The sequence below is a fragment of the Bombina bombina genome, chromosome 5 (assembly GCF_027579735.1).
Source record: "Bombina bombina isolate aBomBom1 chromosome 5, aBomBom1.pri, whole genome shotgun sequence".
Taxonomy (NCBI): Eukaryota; Metazoa; Chordata; class Amphibia; order Anura; family Bombinatoridae; genus Bombina; species Bombina bombina.
This window is the reverse complement of record NC_069503.1, coordinates 51386868-51408178: the sequence shown is the minus strand read 5'-3', so window position 1 is coordinate 51408178 and position 21311 is coordinate 51386868. Positions and strand designations below refer to the sequence as shown.

At 37.8% G+C, this 21311-nt stretch overlaps 1 pseudogene; it reads right to left on the bottom strand.

Annotated features, from left to right (window-relative positions):
- The window catches only part of LOC128661295 (zinc finger protein 91-like), a 272986-nt pseudogene that overhangs the window by 30972 nt on the left and 220703 nt on the right, over positions 1-21311 (bottom strand).

Sequence of the window (21311 nt, the reverse complement as noted above, 5' to 3'; positions counted from 1 at the left end):
ACGTCTAAACATATATATGTATAGGCTTCAGATAGATATAGCCCAAATGGAAAGGCAAAATAGGAGTAACAATAGAAAGTATTTGTGGGCTTTAGGAGTTCTAGCCGTGCTGACTGCGACTTTTAGTAGGCTAGTGTTATCTGCGTAAATATTGCAGACCTTAATGCCAGGCTGTATTTGACGAGTGTCTCTTTAAAGTTTACCAGCAGCAGGCTGGTTGCATATATCACAGATATCCCTGAGAGTCCCTATTTGATAGGGGGCTAATACAGATAGAGTATATTGCAGCCCAAAAAATATATTGCAGATATGTCTCTGGTTGCAAATGTACAGTGCCCAGGGCTTTTACAGCAATACCGATTTTACTGCTGGGAAGAGGGTGTGATGTCTATAATATATTAGATATCCTTCAGAAGACTGAAGACTGAAGTGTCTCTTTAGTAGTGAGCAGGCATCAGACTGAGTGTTCATATGTAGAGACAGCACAAAGCATAACTTTTCTTACACGAGCTAAGTGGTGTAACGTGGAGGATATGACAATGCCGAGATAGACAGTCAGTCAGTATCACTTTTGGGGTAGAGGTAGGCAACCGGTGTCACTTTTGAGGCAACAAATATTATTATAGAGACTTTAGAAATCTTACCCCAAGACCAAGCGGTTGTATTGAAGCATGCAGCATATCTACTCAACGTCCATAAGTGACTCTCCCGGGTATTCCATGCTGTGTCATCCAGACCTGGGAGGCGTTGGTAGCAGAGCTTCAGTACTTCTTTGATGCCGCTGTCATGGCATACAGCCACCAGTGAGCCCCAGAGCATAGATATCCAATGCCAGTTTTACTCTGCGGGTACTCTCGTAGACTGCGACTCACCGCGGGAGAGTTCCAGTGAATAGGTGAGCTGATTTATCAGGTACAGACGCCCACAGCGTGGGCCTGGGCTGTTGTAAATCCGCGGCGTGCTTACATTTGCTGTGGGATTACTCTTCGCTGCGGACCGCCCACTTGCTCTGGCCGCCCGCCGACGGGAGCAAGAGCCGGTAAGTCTTGACGTTTCTCAGAATATTCCTTGTCTCCTGCACCTGCACCGCTTTATGGGCTACTGGTCCTTGCCCCTTGATGCAAAGAAGCACGTAGATGGACCCGGAGCCGGGGTTTAGACCGTGCCTCTTCTGCTGTACTGTTCACCTTGGTTGCCGGCAATGCACCGTTCTCATCTGAGTATGGTATACGTGTATCCAGTACCTCGTCTGTGGCTCTAGCGAGTGAGCCTATGGACGGCTATTATGGTGCTTCCAAGTCAAACCCTGATAGAGGTAGGGTCGTGTCCTAGGGAGCAATCAAAGCGCTCCAACAACGGACCTTGGCTGGAGTTAGTTCTTCGGTGAGCTCCGACAGTTAAAACGCCACTTTCTCGTGCACCTGTTAGCTCCTCCTCCTACAGGAAGCCCTGTTTCTCTCTTCTATCATAGCAATGACTTGCTGTATTCTAGGTAATATCTATAGCACTGTTAACTTTTAAGCAACATTCAGGTAAGATAATTTTGATTACATGTCTTGCTAAGGGTATGTTCATGTCCGGTTGAGAGTTAAAATATAATGTGTTGCTAAATTTTATTTAGGTAGATATAAGGGTCTATTGAAGAAGTATTAGCAATATGAATGTGAAGTTTATGGCCCTCGTATTTCCACTTTTCACACTAAGGTACTGTATAAATTGCAATCACTTTAATATTGTACAGGTCAGATTGCTTGGTACAGTATTCAAATATAACATTGCTCTCTGTTGATGAAGTCTCAGCTAGCTAACTAATGTCTAGTTTAGAGGGATAACCTAGGAATGTCTGTTTACTGAGTGTTGCAATGAAAGTAACCGCACTGCGGCCTACTCCATATAAATTACAAAATGTGGACAGGGTGAATATGCTTGTACTGTTTAAGTGTCTATTTGAGTAACCCATTCCACCTAGACGAAAGCATTGGACTCTCTACAACACCACAATGTTGGATCATCTGGACTAGTGCCTAGCACATTGTTGTTTGAAGTTCTTATAGTTTATAGTTCATAATTGTTATCGCCTGTTTAATTGAAAGAAAAAAAAATATGTTTATCTGATGTCCATTCAATTTCTAGGGGGTATTCGGGAAGTTGTTGTGCATGGGTCAAACCGAGTTTATGGTTATTTCTTGTTATGGGAGATTTATATCTAACAGTAAGCAAATCCTTAGATAGCTCTACATAGAGAGGAGATTTATCTCCATCTCAAGTCTAATAAAAGATTCATCTATAACGCATATGCATCACGGGGACACATCCCCATTTACTTTCTTCGTTTCATCCTTTTTTTCAGAGACTCTGTGTTTCCACCGAGTTTCCTTCACTCCTTCTATTAGGAGATCCATCCTTATATACTTATTCAGTTCTGAGTTTACACTAGTTTTCATTACCAGACATTTTTCTGACTTATTATCACCTCTTTATCTATCCTTTCCACGCGAACACACTATTTTCTGACCTTGCATTTTACCTTACATAACCCTCCCCTTCCCATTTCCTGAGCGAGAGCTAAGTATTACACATAAGACAAACCGGGTGATTAGTCATGTCAACATTTAAGAGAGGAAAGACCGTAGACCAAACCTTTACTTTGTCTACAATAAATGTAAAGGGGTTAAATAGCCCTGGTAAGCGGTCGATTGTTTCAAGAGAACTGAACAAACAAGGCCACTCTATACTATTTTTACAAGAAACCCATTTTCAGAAGGGTAAGGAGCCAGTGTGGAATAATCCGAGATATCCCTTGATGCTCTTTGCCTCTAATGCCAAAAAGAAAAATGGGGTGGGTATATTGCTTCATGGGTCCATCCCCTTACAGCCATCAACAATAATTAGAGACCCAGAAGGACGATACATGATGATAGTGGGTCTCCTGTTTGGGAGACCTATCACCCTTCTCAATGTCTATGGCCCCAACACGGATCAGCACTGCTTTATTAAAAAAAATTCACGCCTCCTACTAGACCATCGTAAGGGAATGGTACTGTTAGGAGGGGACTTTAATTTTTCCTTTAACCCACTCATTGACACCTCTAACTCAGTATCAAGTACACCTAAAAATATTTTAAAGACCGCTAAGACCGCCATTCATGACCTTAATCTGCATGATGTTTGGCGCACTTTGCACCCCACGATGAGAGATTTTACATATTATTCTAGTGTACATAAAAAATACTCTCGTATTGATTATATATTTACGGATTCAGTGGGACTCTCCTCGGTGAGCGCAAGTGAAATTGGTTCTATAACATGGTCGGACCACGCACCAGTCACTTGTACGGTGATATGGCCGGAAACACCCCTGACTGAGTTTGTATGGAGACTAGACGATCATTTATTAACAGACCCACTGGTAATGGACACAATAGGTAAAACTTTGACAGAGTTTTTCACTTTTAACACACATAATGACACATCCAGCTCTAATAACTGGGAGGCACACAAGTGTGTTATCAGGGGTGAGCTTATTAAAATCAGAGCAAGGAAACTGATTGATAAAAGACAAAAATATGAAAATTTATACTCCAGTATACACCTTTTAGAGCAAAGACACAAAGCTAGCCCGGGAGACTCCTCTCTCTGGGTACAACTGACTAATACCAGAAAGGAGTTAAAGGATCTTATTGTATCAGATGCGCAGCGACAGGCTTTGTACCTTCGGTGCATGTACTATGATGAGGGCAATAAACCAGGCAGGTTGCTGGCCAGATCTGTGCAAAGGAAAAAATACAAATCATTCATACACTCTCTCAAGACTACTGATTCAGGGGAGATAAAAGATAGCAAAGGAATAGCCAACGAGTTTAAAAAATATTACCAGTCCCTTTATAACTTAAATTCGCCAACAGGCTCAACGGTTACCACACAGTCTGATGGTAAACAAAACCTAGTTACGGAATATTTAAGAGACCTGCCCCTTGAAGCTCTATCGGAAGAAGATTCAGCCACTCTTGATTTACCCATTACTGAAAAAGAAGCTATAAAGGATTTACCGTCGGGGAAGTGTCCAGGCCCAGATGGTTTTACTCCAAAATATTACAAAACCTATAGGGCCCTTTTAACCCCCCATCTTGTCACTCTTTTTAATGAACTGTCATCCACCGGAAAGCTGTCGCGTCAGATGCTTGAAGCGCATATTTCTGTTTTGCCCAAACCGGGCAAACCCCCGAATACCCTGAGCAATTTTCGTCCGATTTCTCTTCTGAATACGGACATTAAAATTCTAGAAAAGGTCCTTGCCAATCGCATAAACCGAAATCTCCCTAGGTTGATCCCCACTGATCAAGTGGGCTTTGTGCCAGGCCGAGAGGTCAAAGACAATACCATCTGAATCCAGCACATTATAAACTATGTAAGGGCCAATTCTCTCTATCACTTTTATCAATAGACGCCGAAAAGGCCTTTGATAGAGTGGATTGGCTCTATCTCAGACAAGTTCTTTCTAAGATGAACTTTGGTGAATCCTTTCTAAATATGATCTTTTCACTTTACTCCACTCCAAACGCTAGAGTAAGAGTTATTGGGGGTTTATCTGATACGTTTAATATAACTAATGGAACCAGGCAGGGCTGCCCACTGTTGCCGCTGTTATTTGTTCTGTCTTCCGAAGCCCTTGCCCAAAGGATCCGACTGAATGAGAGAGTTTGTCCTCTTTAGGATAATTGTAAAAAGGTTTGTACACTGTGTATATAAAGTTTATTTGTGTGTAAATATTTGGTGTTTTGTGATACCTGATTTCAATAAAAAACATTTTTTCCCACTTTCTAAACATGTAAAAGGTTTCTTGTGAATCATTTCATGAGTTTTCAGATTAGACACTTGTGTAAAACTTTATCCACACTCTGTACTCGTGAAAGGCTTTTCCCCTGTGTGAATCCTTTCATGCTTTTTCAGATCACTCTTTTGTGTAAAACTTTTTCCACACTCATTACATGTGAAAGGTTTCTCCCCTGTGTGGGTCTTTTTGTGATACATAAGGCATATTTTAGATGTGAAACATTTCCCACACTCTGTACACATGAAAGGCTTTTCCCCTGTGTGAATCCTTTCATGAGTTTTCAGACTACCCTTTTGTGTAAAACTTTTTCCACACTCTGTACATGTGAAAGGCTTTTCTCCTGTGTGAATCCTTTCATGCTTTTTCAGTTCATTCATTTGTTTAAAACTTTTTCCACACTCTGTACACGTGAAAGGCTTTTCCCCTGTGTGACTCCTTTCATGCTTTTTCAGTTCATTCATTTGTGTAAAACTTTTCCCACACTCTGTACATGTGAAAGGCTTTTCCCCTGTGTGAATCATATCATGCTTTTTCAGATCATTAATTTGTGTAAATCTTTTTCCACACTCTGTACATGTGAAAGGCTTTTCCCCTGTGTGAATCCTTTCATGCTTTTTCAGATCACTCTTTTGTGTAAAACTTTTTCCACACTCTGTACATGTGTAAGGCTTCTCCCCTGTGTGAATCCTTTCATGAGTTTTCAGACAATCCACTCGTGTAAAACCTTTTCCACACTCTGTACATGTGAAAGGCTTTTCTCCTGTGTGAATCCTTTCATGAGTTTTCAGACTACCCTTTTGTGTAAAACTTTTCCCACACTCTGTACATGTGAAAGGCTTTTCTCCTGTGTGACTCCTTTCATGAGTTCTCAGACTACCCTTTTGTGTAAAAGATTTTCCACACTCTGTACATGTGAAAGACTTTTCCCCTATGTGAAACCTTTCATGCTTTTTCAGATCACTCATTTGTGTAAAACATTTGCCACACTCAGACAATGTGTGTGGTTTCTCACCTGTGTGAATTTTGTAGTGTTCTAGTAGAGGAGACTTCCATCTAAAGCTTTTCTCACATTCTGTAGATTTCAAAGCTTTCTCCTTTGTATGAATCATTTGGCTAGACTGTGGACTTTTCCCTTCTTTAATATGATTTGAAAACTCAGTAAATGTGTGTGGTTTAGCCTCTGGGATAATAATTTCACTAGATAAGTCATAAATGTTGTCCTCTTGTTTGATGACTAAATTACTCTCTGTACACAATGATTGCTTCCCAGTTCCTGCCAATTCACCATCTTCTCTAAATATCTGCTGTGATATCCCCAATGTTTGTGAATAGTCATTAGTGTCTAAGACTTTTGGAGTTTGCGGTATCATTCTGGTGTTTCCTGTAGTGAAGGATGGATATGAACTATTCAAGTGTTTGTCTACATAAAAATAAATGAAATAAAGAAAATTTAGAATGTTTATTCATTTATAATATAATCCATCTCAATAAAAAACATTTTTTTATACTCAAAAAATGTCTTCCATTTTTAATTTTTTAAATTTATTTACCTGTAAATCACAAATTAAAAAGGATAACATAGAATGTAAACATTACTACATCATAGAAAACTAAATTACTGATTATGGATGAAAACAAGTAATAGGGCCGCATTAAACAAGGTGCGTGTGGATAATGTTCTCAGCCAGGGAACAAGTAAATCTGTATTCTGGGCAAGAGAGGTGGCATCCACCATCCTCATTTAACATTGCACAAGCAACTGCACATACAGCCCTGCCCAGCTCATGCTTAACAAGTTGGGTGAGAACCTGATGCCTCAATCATCACAGACTAATCATCAGTGTGAGATGTTTTGAGAGGGTAAGATGCAGTTACCGTATGATAATCTTTAGCTTTTGGCTGTGGTTCTAATTATACAAACAGCCAAAAACTTTTAGTTTCATAATACTCACTGTAAAATTAAGCACACAAATCAGTGGTGGTTCTGGGGTGGGGAACACTGGGGGAGTTGTGGTTGTTCCACAAATGGGAACAAGGTAGGCATAAGTGTAGTTGTGGGTGTTCCATGAGTGAGGTCAGGGGAAGGTGGAGTTGCCGGTGTTCTGAGTAATGAACCAGGTCAGGGGGTGAGGTTAGGCTGTTGTTGGACATACTACCCTAATCATCAGCCCAAAAGAGGTTGCTCCTTCTTTATAACGTCACTGACACAAATGTTCTCAAAGATGCAGATATAAATAACATAATTTATGTAAGAACTTACCTGATAAATTCATTTCTTTCATATTAGCAAAAGTTTCCCAAACCTTAAAATGCCTATAAATACACCCCTCACCACACCCACAATTCAGTTTAACGAATAGCCAAGAAGTGGGGTGATAAAAAAGTGCGAAAGCATATAAAATAAGGAATTGGAATAATTGTGCTTTATACAAAAACCATAACCACCACAAAAAAGGGTGGGCCTCATGGACTCTTGCTAATATGAAAGAAATGAATTTATCAGGTAAGTTCTTACATAAATTATGTTTTCTTTCATGTAATTAGCAAGAGTCCATGAGCTAGTGACGTATGGGATAATGACTACCCAAGATGTGGATCTTTCCACACAAGAGTCACTAGAGAGGGAGGGATAAAATAAAGACAGCCAATTCCTGCTGAAAATAATCCACACCCAAAATAAAGTTTAATAAAAAACATAAGCAGAAGATTCAGACTGAAACTGCTGCCTGAAATACTTTTCTACCAAAAGTTAGTTAATATATGTGAAAAAAAACCAGTGCGCCAAATACCTGTATAGAAATAGAAGTGAAAAAAACAACAAATAGTGCATGAAATAAAATACCCCTATATATATAAATACAAGAGTGAAAACTGCAAAATATATACAGTGTTGAAAAAGTCCCAATCAAACCAATATTGTAGATGATGGAAATATGATATTGGACAGTTCATCTAGTCCATAATCCAGATTCTGATATCTGGAGCGGATGGCAGGCTGCTTCTTCGAAGTTCTTGTCGGTGTCCCAAGATGTTAAATTCTGCAGAAGTAAAAGATAAAAAAGAAGGCGCCACCATAGTGCACAATCAGATGATTAAAACACGCCAAATATACAAGTAAGACCGTACTTACAAGCTGTATGACACTTGAGAAGTGTCACAAATGCCTTCTGGACTGTTAGGAGTCGTCCAGCTAACTCACACTGGTGGATATCGGAATTACTCTGGAGTGTGGGAGCGGCGATAGCAAACAGCATGCAGTATCCAGCCACAGACTTTTCACAGAGCCGGTTCGTCTTAAACTTGTCCACTGTTATGGTAGATACATTGTATCAAATGGATCAAAATGTTGAATTGAAATGTTGAATGAATGAATGGATAAAAGATACTTCGTGGCAAAAGTCTTGTAAAAGCAAACAGACTTTATTTGGAGTATAACAGCACAACTTTTCTCGGTCTCTCCTGACCGTTTCCTCAGGTGCAATATACATAATAATTAAAACCACGAACTTTTATTGCCGAATTTTCGGCGTCTTCTAAAAGGAACAGCGCATGCGTGGAGGTGTGACCACTACTGGAGCTACCATTGGTTATCATTGTCCAATGCTAGAAGGGATAGTATTCAAGCCTCTGTGTGATATAGACAGCGTGAGTAGTGTCAGATATACAAAATCAAACCATGCAGGGTTCAACTATCCGAGCATGTCAATGGATCGTGTATAATATATACATTGGTCCAGTAAGTGTGTGTATATATAATATATGTACAATAAATGAAAATAAATAGTTATTATAAAAAAATATATATATATATTTCCAATAGGAAGCTCTTATTGGTGACACCAATCGCGCAACTTAAAACCAAACATAAAACAGGTTGAGCTAGAGTATCTGTCAGTCTAGATGCAAGTAATATATTATTTACTTGATATACAACATAAAACTGTAAACAGCAGCCTCATGTAAGAAGCCTATGTTTGTGTTTCTAAAACATAGATAAAATTAAAAGTATACACGCAAATCTAGTACAACCAGTTATAAAACTAAATAAATAAATAAGTGCAGAAAAAACCTACTTGAAGAACATATATATAAAAATGCATATATACACATGTGCATGTACACGTCTGTATCAAGTGTTGAATATCTAACTATACATGCACATATGCACACATACACGTCACAAATCTCATGAGTATGGCTGAAACCACAACCCAAAAAGCATCACACATGAAATACGATATATCTATCAAATACCAGTCATGTTATATCTGTATTCTTAGCACTAGGTGTAATAAATTTCCCAAAAGGCAATGGTGGTGGATGTATCCATAAAGAATCCCATCAATGTAATCAACATAATATATATTAAAAAGGGGTGAATATAATACTAAACAGAATTATAATAAAAATATTAAAAACAGTTAGTTAAAAGCTGCCATATCAATATTGGCATTGAGACCACCAGGGGACAAACTTTTGAGTTTCCATATCCAAAAGGTCTCCCTTTGTCTCAAATGTAAAAACCTGTTTCTGCCCCACTTGGGTAGGACCTGTTCTAGTGGAAATATGGAAAAACAATCAGATGGTGTGGAATGGCAAAGACTAGCATGTTTGGGGATACTGTGGTTTCTGATCTTGTTTTCTATATTTCTTTTGTGTTCCCCCCACCTCTTTTTTTCATTCAACATTTCAATTCAACATTTTGATCCATTTGATACAATGTATCTACTAGTGTATCTACCATAACAGTGGACAAGTTTAAGACGAACCGGCTCTGTGAAAAGTCTGTGGCTGGATACTGCATGCTGTTTGCTATCGCCGCTCCCACACTCCAGAGTAATTCCGATATCCACCAGTGTGAGTTAGCTGGACGACTCCTAACAGTCCAGAAGGCATTTGTGACACTTCTCAAGTGTCATACAGCTTGTAAGTACGGTCTTACTTGTATATTTGGCGTGTTTTAATCATCTGATTGTGCACTATGGTGGCGCCTTCTTTTTTTATCTTTTACTTCTGCAGAATTTAACATCTTGGGACACCGACAAGAACTTCGAAGAAGCAGCCTGCCATCCGCTCCAGATATCAGAATCTGGATTATGGACTAGATGAACTGTCCAATATCATATTTCCATCATCTACAATATTGGTTTGATTGGGACTTTTTCAACACTGTATATATTTTGCAGTTTTCACTCTTGTATTTATATATATATATATATAGGGGTATTTTATTTCATGCACTATTTGTTGGTTTTTTCACTTCTATTTCTATACAGGTATTTGGCGCACTGGTTTTTTTCACATATATTAACTAACTTTTTGTTCTTTGGGTATGACCAGTTAGCGACTACATTTATTATTTATTATATATTACCATACCGGCCACTATATATGTGGTCATACGGTAGGTAACATTTAAGATACCGCACTACTTTGTGCACATATTTAAATTACCACTCTTTTGTGCACATCTACACATAGAATAGAACAGTGGTTCTTATATCCTGCTTGTAATCACTGCACTGTTACACATACAGAATATATTTGTACTTCTTGTTTCACATGTGATTTTTATAATCACATTATCACTATATACACACTAATATCATACTATTGGGTTACTAGATTAGCGTTACCTACTGACTTTAACACATTTGTACTTTATATTTCAATTTTTTAAATACATTCACTATGCAAAACAGAGACCAAAGGCTAAAACTTAGGGAAGCCCTGAGTAACCATGAGAATATGCAAGATATGTCAGATGAAATCATGGACGATCTTTCCATGGTACAATTATTCCATAAACTAGAGGATGCCTTAAAAAATGAGCACAGACATTGGTGGGATATAGACACACTAAAAAAATATAAAGAGAGAGGTCAGATCCCTAGAGGTCTCAGAATTTCAAAATTATGTTCCTTCAAACAAGATGTAGAGTTGACTGAAAAATGGCAGGCTACTCTGACAGATTGTTCACTGAAACTCATAGATTTACTAATTGAGTTTAGAACAACTCTATTGAACAAAACAGAGTCTGACATTGAGGAGATTCAGAATATCCTAATAAAACATGAATCTAATACTGACTATGCTAAACACATAAAAGAAGTACAAGAGAAATCAGATACATTCCAAAAGAAAATTATACACACTAAAATCAAAAAACTAGCTAGAGATGAGAAAGATTATCTGGAAGGCAAAGTGTATGACTTTCAAAAGGGAACTCTAGAAAGTGAACACAATAGTGGTTCACTGGAAACTGACACACCTCAAGAGAAACCATGGGTAAAAGTTAATTACAAGAAACCCAGAGATAAAAAGAAGAATTTGAGTTTTAGAAACTCGAATAATACCCCGTTTAATTCCAACCATAGAGAATATAGTCAACCCTCTACCTCTAACTGGGAAAGAGAGGATTTTAACAACAGTCCACATACATATAGATACAACCAGTATCATAATAATACCCAACAATACAACAGGGAGGAAGAGATAGAATATAGAAACCGTGGGTTTCAAAACAGGAACCATGGGAACAATTCTAGAGTTCAACAAAATGAAATAAATTATAACAATAGTTATCAAAGAGATGAAAACAGACAGATTAATAAATCTCAGGTTTTTCAGTACGAACAAAAACAAATGTACACTCCGCCACACCTCAGACATGCACCAATCAGATTAAAACAATTAGAAAGGGCCCAAGAGGGGGAAAAATTGGCTACCACTACACCAAGAAAAAGATCATACGCCAACGTGGCAGCAGAGGGAGAGGTAAGACTTCCAAAAAAGAGAAACTTAAACGCATGAGTAAAAATATATATAATTTATCCAACCATGTTCTCTCCAACGAAGAAATTTGCGTTTTAAACAGGGGCTTATCGTTTTGTCCATCAAATCAGCACAATTTGTTTGATTTGTTTGTTGATCTGAACAAGTTTGTTCGCAAACTATCTTTGCAGCGTTACTTCTGTGAAAAGAAACTAAAAGATTCAGGCCACAGACCAATTTTAACTAATGATATCAGTGAACGTCCTTCCTCTTTATGCTGATCTTTTTGAAGATTGTATACATTCAAATCTAACGCCTAAATCTAATTTTAACCCACCTAATGCAGGTTTAAACATTGAATTATTTCAAAAATTAGTACTGGAAGACTTTGGAAAACTACCAGGAGCCAAAACCAAAGATTCCAATTTGAATGTTTATGAAATTAAAGCCCTATCTAGATTAGCTTCCAATAATAACATAATAATCAGAGAAGCTGACAAGGGTGGAGGAATTATTATACAGAATCGTGTAGATTACATAAGAGAAGCCGATAGGATCTTGTATGATGAACAGTATTACAAAATCCTTACATTCAATCCCACTAATAAATTTCTGGCCAGTTTGGTCAAAATGGTAGACCGTGGCTGGTTAGAAGGTATCTTAACCAAAAAAGAAAGGGACTTTCTAATCCCAAGTAATCCGAATTTGGCCTACTATTATCACCTCCCGAAGATCCACAAAAATTTGGTGGATCCTCCTGGGAGGCCTATTATTTCGGGTATTGGCAATCTCACATGTAATCTATCTGAATATGTGGATCAATTCCTAAAAAAATCAGTAGTCACTTTAACTTCATATATTCAAGACACTCCGGATCTTATTTATAAGATATCTAAAATTAAGAAGGAAAATAGGAAACTTTTATGGCTTACTTGTGATGTCTCGGCTTTATATTCAAATATAGCCCATGATTTAGGCACAAATGCCATTGAATATTATTTGAAACAAGACATCTATATGCCAGACAAGCAAAGGAAATTCCTTTTGGAATGTATCTTATTTGTCCTTAAGAACAATTATTTTGTTTATCAAGAAAAATTCTTTTTGCAGATCAAGGGAACGGCCATGGGGACCAGATTCGCCCCGAGCTTTGCCAATTTATTTATGGGCATGTTTGAGGACAGATACATCTATTCCTCTGACTCGGTGGCGAATCTGGTCTTCTATGGCCGTTTCATTGATGACCTCCTGTTTATTTGGGAAGGCACCCCTATAGAAGCCCAACATTTTGTTGATAAATTAAATGATAATGATATGGGTCTGCAGTTTTCATCCAAAATGGATGAAACAAGTATAGACTTTCTGGATTTAATACTTGAATGGGACAACCTAGGTAACATCTCCACCAAAACTTTTTTCAAACCAGTGGATGCTAACAGCTATCTTAACTTTAAAAGCAACCATTACTTACCCTGGAAAAAGAATATACCATACAATCAGTTCTGTAGGTTGCGCAGAAACTGCACTGATTTGAAAACTTTTGATATACAGGCCAACCTTTTAAAAGAAAGGTTTTTGGAGAAAAATTTTCCTAGTAGTTTAATTGAGACCAGCTTTCTTGAGGCCAGAAAGAAATGTAGGGAAGATTTTTTCTTTAAATACACAGGGGCTAATAATGAGACCAACAAAGAAGATAAGCCAAAAAATCCCAGTGAGTCTAACAATACTGGGGTTAGATTTGTAACACAATTCAATGATAACCACAAAAAGATCAAAGGCATTTTAGAAAAATATTGGTACATCCTAGAGAACGATCCATTTCTCACCAATACATTGAGTAAGCAACCAATATGTACTTTCAGAAGAGCTCCCACCTTAAAAAATAAGCTGGCACCCAGCAAGGTAGTCATGAAAGTACATCAGCCCACAAACAGAGCACATGGTTATAACCTTAAAAATAGGGACTCCACATTACTAGGCAAACCAGGTTTTTATAAATGCAATCGTGCACACTGTGGCCTATGTGCTTTCACAAATCCAAATAGAATTGCATTTAGTTCATTTACCACAAAAGAAAAATTTAACATCAATTCACATTTTACGTGTGATTCTCCCTTTGTCGTCTATCTCTTAGAGTGTGTATGTGGGCTCCAATATGTGGGGAGGACCTCCAGGCCCCTAAAAAAGAGGTGGGGGGAACACAAAAGAAATATAGAAAACAAGATCAGAAACCACAGTATCCCCAAACATGCTAGTCTTTGCCATTCCACACCATCTGATTGTTTTTCCATATTTCCACTAGAACAGGTCCTACCCAAGTGGGGCAGAAACAGGTTTTTACATTTGAGACAAAGGGAGACCTTTTGGATATGGAAACTCAAAAGTTTGTCCCCTGGTGGTCTCAATGCCAATATTGATATGGCAGCTTTTAACTAACTGTTTTTAATATTTTTATTATAATTCTGTTTAGTATTATATTCACCCCTTTTTAATATATATTATGTTGATTACATTGATGGGATTCTTTATGGATACATCCACCACCATTGCCTTTTGGGAAATTTATTACACCTAGTGCTAAGAATACAGATATAACATGACTGGTATTTGATAGATATATCGTATTTCATGTGTGATGCTTTTTGGGTTGTGGTTTCAGCCATACTCATGAGAGAGTGTGTATGTGTGCATATGTGCATGTATAGTTAGATATTCAACACTTGATACAGACGTGTACATGCACATGTGTATATATGCATTTTTATATATATGTTCTTCAAGTAGGTTTTTTCTGCACTTATTTATTTATTTAGTTTTATAACTGGTTGTACTAGATTTGCGTGTATACTTTTAATTTTATCTATGTTTTAGAAACACAAACATAGGCTTCTTACATGAGGCTGCTGTTTACAGTTTTATGTTGTATATCAAGTAAATAATATATTACTTGCATCTAGACTGACAGATACTCTAGCTCAACCTGTTTTATGTTTGGTTTTAAGTTGCGCGATTGGTGTCACCACTAAGAGCTTCCTATTGGAAATATATATATATATTTTTTATAATAACTATTTATTTTCATTTATTGTACGTATATTATATATACACACACTTACTGGACCAATGTATATATTATACACGATCCATTGACATGCTCGGATAGTTGAACCCTGCATGGTTTGATTTTGTATATCTGACACTAATAGCAGTGTTCTACTCACGCTGTCTATATCACACAGAGGCTTGAATACTATCCCTTCTAGCATTGGACAATGATAACCAATGGTAGCTCCAGTAGTGGTCACACCTCCACGCATGCGCTGTTCCTTTTAGAAGACGCCGAAAATTCGGCAATAAAAGTTCGTGGTTTTAATTATTATGTATATTGCACCTGAGGAAACGGTCAGGAGAGACCGAGAAACGTTGTGCTGTTATACTCCAAATAAAGTCTGTTTGCTTTTACAAGACTTTTGCCACAAAGTATCTTTTATCCATTCATTCATTCAACATTTCAATTCAACATTTTGATCCATTTGATACAATGTATCTACCATAACAGTGGACAAGTTTAAGACGAACCGGCTCTGTGAAAAGTCTGTGGCTGGATACTGCATGCTGTTTGCTATCGCCGCTCCCACACTCCAGAGTAATTCCGATATCCACCAGTGTGAGTTAGCTGGACGACTCCTAACAGTCCAGAAGGCATTTGTGACACTTCTCAAGTGTCATACAGCTTGTAAGTACGGTCTTACTTGTATATTTGGCGCGTTTTAATCATCTGATTGTGCACTATGGTGGCGCCTTCTTTTTTTATCTTTTACTTTTCTACCAAAAACTGCTTCAGAAGAAGAAAATACATCAAAATGGTAGAATTTAGTAAAAATATGCAAAGAAGACCAAGTTGCAACTTTGCAAATGTGATCAACCGAAGCTTCATTCCTAAACGCCCAGGAAGTAGAAACTGACCTGGTAGAATGAGCTGTAATCCTCTGAGGCGGAGTTTTACCCGACTCAACATAGGCAAGATTAATTAAAGATTTCAACCAAGATGCCAAAGAAATGGCAGAAGCTTTCTGGCCTTCTCTAGAACCGGAAAAGATAACAAATAGACTAGAAGTCTTTCAGAAAGACTTAGTAGCTTCAACATAATATTTCAAAGCTCTAACAACATCCAAAGAATGCAATGATTTCTCCTTAGAATTCTTAGGATTAGGACATAATGAAGGAACCACAATTTCTCTACTAATGTTGTTGGAATTCACAACTTTAGGTAAAAATTCAAAAGAAGTTCGCAACACCGCCTCATCCTGATGAAAAATCAGAAAAGGAGACTCACAAGAAAGAGCAGATAATTCAGAAACTCTTCTGGCAGAAGAGATGGCCAAAAGGAACAAAACTTTCCAAGAAAGTAATTTAATGACCAATGAATGCATAGGTTCAAAGGGAGGAGCTTGAAGAGCTCCCAGAACCAAATTCAAACTCCAAGGAGGAGAAATTGACTTAATGACAGGTTTTATACGAACCAAAGCTTGTACAAAACAATAAATATCAGGAAGAATAGCAATATTTCTGTGAAAAAGAACAGAAAGAGCAGAGATTTGTCCTTTCAAGGAACTTGCAGACAAACCCTTATCTAAACCATCCTGAAGAAACTGTAAAATTCTCGGTATTCTAAAAGAATGCCAAGAAAAAAGATGAGAAAGACAGCAAAAAATATAAGTCTTCCAGACTCTATAATATATCTCTCTAGATACAGATTTACGAGCCTGTAACATAGTATTAATCACAGAGTCAGAGAAACCTCTTTGACCAAGAATCAAGCGTTCAATCGCCATACCTTTAAATTGAAAGATTTCAGATCCTGATGGAAAAAAAGGACCTTGTGACAGAAGGTCTGGTCTAACGGAAGAGTCCACGGCTGGCAAGAGGCCATCCGGACAAGATCCGCATACCAAACCTGTAAGGCCATGCCGGAGCTACCAGCAGAACAAACGAGCATTCCTTCAGAATCTTGGAGATTACTCTTGGAAGAAGAACTAGAGGCGGAAAGATATAGACAGGATGATACTTCCAAGGAAGTGATAATGCATCCACTGCCTCCGCCTAAGGATCCCGGGATCTGGACAGATATCTGGGAAGTTTCTTGTTTGGATGAGACGCCATCAGATCTATTTCTGGAAGTTCCCACATTTGAACAACCTGAAGAAATACCTCTGGGTGAAGAAACCATTCGCCCGGATGCAACGTTTGGCGACTGAGATAATCCGCTTCCCAATTGTCTACACCTGGGATATGAACCGCAGAGATTAGACAGGAGCTGGAGTCCGCCCAAACCAAAAAAATTCGAGATACTTCTTTCATAGCCAGAGGACTGTGAGTCGCTCCTTGATGATGTATGCCACAGTTGTGACATTGTCTGTCTGAAAATAAATGAACGATTCTCTCTACAGAAGAGGCCAAAACTGAAGAGCTCTGAAAATTGCACGGAGTTCCAAAATATTTATCGGTAATCTCACCTCCTGAGATTCCCAAACTCCTTGTGCCGACAGAGATCCCCACACAGCTCCCCAACCTGTGAGACTTGTATCTGTTGAAATTACAGTCCAGGTCGGAAGCACAAAAGAAGCCCCCTGAATTAAACGATGGTGATCTGTCCACCAAGTTAGAGAGTGTCGAACAATCGGTTTTAAAGATATAAATTGAAATATCTTTGTGTAATCCTTGCACCATTGATTCAGCATACAGAGCTGAAGAGGTCGCATGTGAAAAACAAGCAAAGGGGATTGCGTCCAATGCAGCAGTCATAAGACCTAGAATTTCCATGCATAAGGTTACCGAAGGGAATGATTGTAACTGAAGGTTTCGACAAGCTGAAAACAATTTAGACGTCTCTTGTCTGTTAAAGACAGAGTCATGGACACTGAATCTATCTGGAAACCCAGAAAGGTTACCCTTGACTGAGGAATCAATGAACTTTTTGGTAAATTGATCCTCCAACCATGATCTTGAAGAAACAACACAAGTCGAATCGCATGAGATTCTTCGAATGAGAAGACTGAGCAAATACCAAGATAACCAGTCCAAATAAGGAAATACCAAAACCCTGTTCTCTGAATACAGAAAGAAGGGCACCGAGAATCTTTGAAAAAAATTCTTGGAACTGAGGCTAGGCCAAACAGTAGAGCCACAAAACTGGTAATGCTTGTCTAAAAAGAGAATCTCAAACACTAAAAGTGATCTGAATGAATCGGAATATGCAGATACACATCCTGCAAAACTATTGTAGACATAAAATGCCCTTGCTAAACAAAAGGCAGAATAGTCCTACAGTAACCATCTTGAATGTTGGTATACATAACGATTCAATATTGATAGATCCGGAACTGGTCTGAAGGAATTGACCTTCTTTGGTACAATGAAGAGATAAAATAAAACCCTAGCCCCTGTTCCAGAATTGGAACTGGCAAAATTACTCCAGCCAACTCTAGATCTGAAACACATTTCAGAAATGCTGAGCCTTGCTGTGTTAACTGGGACACGGGAAGAAAAAAATCTCTTAGCAGGAGGCCTTAACTGAAGCCAATTCTGTACCTTTCTGAAACAATGTTCTGAAACCAGAGATTGAGAACGGAATTGATCCAAACTCCTTGGAATAAAACGTAATCTGCCCCATACCAGCTGAACTGGAAAAAAGGGCCGCACCTTCATGGGTACTTAGGAGCTGACTATAGGTTTCTATAAGGCTTGGATATATTCCAAACTGGAAATAGTTTCCAAACTGAAACCGCTCCTGAGGATGAAGGATCAGGCTTTTGTTCCTTATTATGAGAAAAAGAACGAAAAAATGATTATTACCCTGGAAAGAAAGGGAAAAACAAAGTTTAACTTAGAAGACATATCAGCATTCCAAGTTAAATCCATAAAGCTTTTCTAGCTAAAATAGCTAGAGACATATACCTGACATCAACTCAAATGATATCAAAAGATGGTATCACCAATAAAATTATTAGCATGTTATAGAATAAAAATAATGCTATAAAATTATGATCTGATACTTGTTGCGCTAAAACTTTTAACCAAAAAGATGAAGCTGCAGCAACATCCGGTAAAAATATAGCAGGTCTAAGAAGATTACCTAAACATAAGTAAACTTTTCTTAGAAAGGATTCAATTTTCTTATCTAAAGGATCCTTAAATTTAGTACTATCTGCCGTAAGAATAGTAGTACATTTTAGCAGGAATAGAGACAGCCCCAACCTTAGGGATTTTGTCCCAAACAACTCTAATCTGTCAGATGGCACAGAATATAATTGCTTAAACGTTTAGAAGGAGTAAAAGAATTACCCAAATTATTCCATTCCCTGGAAATTACTTCAGAAAAAGCATCAGGGAGATTAAACACTTCTGGAATAAATACAGGAGATTTAAAAAACCCTATTTAAACGTTTAGATTTAGTATCAAGAGGACCAGAATCCTCTATATCTAAAGCAATTAATACGTCTTTAAATAAAGAACGAATAAATTCCATCTTGAACAAAATAAAAAGATTTAACAGCATCAACCTCTGAGACAGAAACTTCTGAACCAGAAGAACCATTATCAGTATCAGAATGATGATGTTCATTTAAAAATTCATCTGAAAAAAGAGAAGTTTTTAAAAGACTTTATGTAAACTAGAAGGAGAAATAACAGACATAGCCTTCTAAATGGATTTAAAAAATAAAATCTCTTATGTTTAACAGGAACACTCTGAAAATTAAATGTTGACGAAACAGCAACAGGTAATATAACAGTACTAAAGGAAATTTTATCTGCATTAAAAAGTTTGTCATGACATGCAATACAAACAACAGCTGGAGAAACAGGTACCAAAAATTTATAGCAGATACACTTAGCTTGGTAGCTCCAGCCCCGGGCAGTGATTTTCCTCAAGTAACTTCTGACTCAGTTGCAACGTGGAACATCTTGCAATATGTAATAGAAAAAACAACATATAAAGCAAATTGATCAAAATCCTTAAATGACAGTTTCAGGAATGGGAAAAAAATGCCAGTGAACAAGCTTCTAGCAACCAGAAGCAATAAATAATGAGACTTAAATAATGTGGAGACAAAAGCGACGCCCATATTTTTTTAGCGCCAAACAAGACGCCCACATTATTTGGCGCCGAAATGCTTTTGGCGCCAAAATGACGCCACATCCGGAATGCCGACATTTTTGGCGCAAAATAACGTCAAAAAAATGACGCAACTTCCGGCGACACGTATGACGCCGGAAACGGAAAAGAATTTTTGCGCCAAAAAAATCTGCGCCAAGAATGACGCAATAAAATGAAGCATTTTCAGCCCCCGCGAGCCTAACAGCCCACAGGGAAAAAAGAGTCAAATTTTTGAAGGTAAGAAAAAATGATTAATTCAAATGCATTATCCCAAATATGAAACTGACTGTCTGAAAAATAAGGAAAGTTGAACATTCTGAGTCAAGGCAAATAAATGTTTGAATACATATATTTAGAACTTTATAAACAAAGTGCCCAACCATAGCTTTAGAGTGTCACAGAAAATAAGATTTACTTACCCCAGGACACTCATCTACATGTTTGTAGAAAGCCAAACCAGTACTGAAACGAGAATCAGCAGAGGTAATGGTATATATAAGAGTATATCGTCGATCTGAAAAGGGAGGTAAGAGATGAATCTCTACGACCGATAACAGAGAACCTATGAAATAGACCCCGTAGAAGGAGATCACTGCATTCAAATAGGCAATACTCTCCTCACATCCCTCTGACATTCACTGCACGCTGAGAGGAAAACCGGGCTCCAACTTGCTGCGGAGCGCATATCAACGTAGAATCTAGCACAAACTTACTTCACCACCTCCATCGGAGGCAAAGTTTGTAAAACTGAATTGTGGGTGTGGTGAGGGGTGTATTTATAGGCATTTTAAGGTTTGGGAAACTTTGCCCCTCCTGGTAGGAATGTATATCCCATACGTCACTAGCTCATGGACTCTTGCTAATTACATGAAAGAAATAATAGTTTATATTTGTTTAATGAGCGATCTATTCTATTTTCCCAGTAATTAAAGTCAGCATAACATCTATTTTACTCACCTAACACATATGAGTTCATGCTGATAACAGGCTCTAATGTCTGTGCTCAGAAAGAAGGTTCCCTTATTCACTCCAGTTACATCAATACCTGATATCTCTCTGTGGCCTGGCTGTGTCTGTAAAAAGTATATTAAATGGTTTAGACAGATAATAATAAATAATGGTCCTGATTAACTGTACGTATGGTATAATTAAAGGCACACATAACAATTCCTGTGATACAGATCAGCTGATTAGGTTATTACATATGTGCTATTGATTCAGCACAAGCATTTAGTACAGTTAGCTCTGTGGGTGCTATAATTGCCCCATAAATATGAATCTTCCCAGATCTATACAACATAATGGTAGAAAATCTATTTAAGCTGGGCCATATCATAACTTTATAAATATATTATCTTTGTTTTCTATCATTTATTTGAAACAATATTTTCTCCTGAAAGAAATGTTAACTATCAGTTGTTTAAATATAAGTTAAATTGGATACTGCAGTATTGGTATTGTACTTCCTACTAATTCTCACTGTCAGACATTTTGTATCTGTCATGTGCTCCACCCCCAGTCCTTTAACTTCTCTTGGTCAGTAC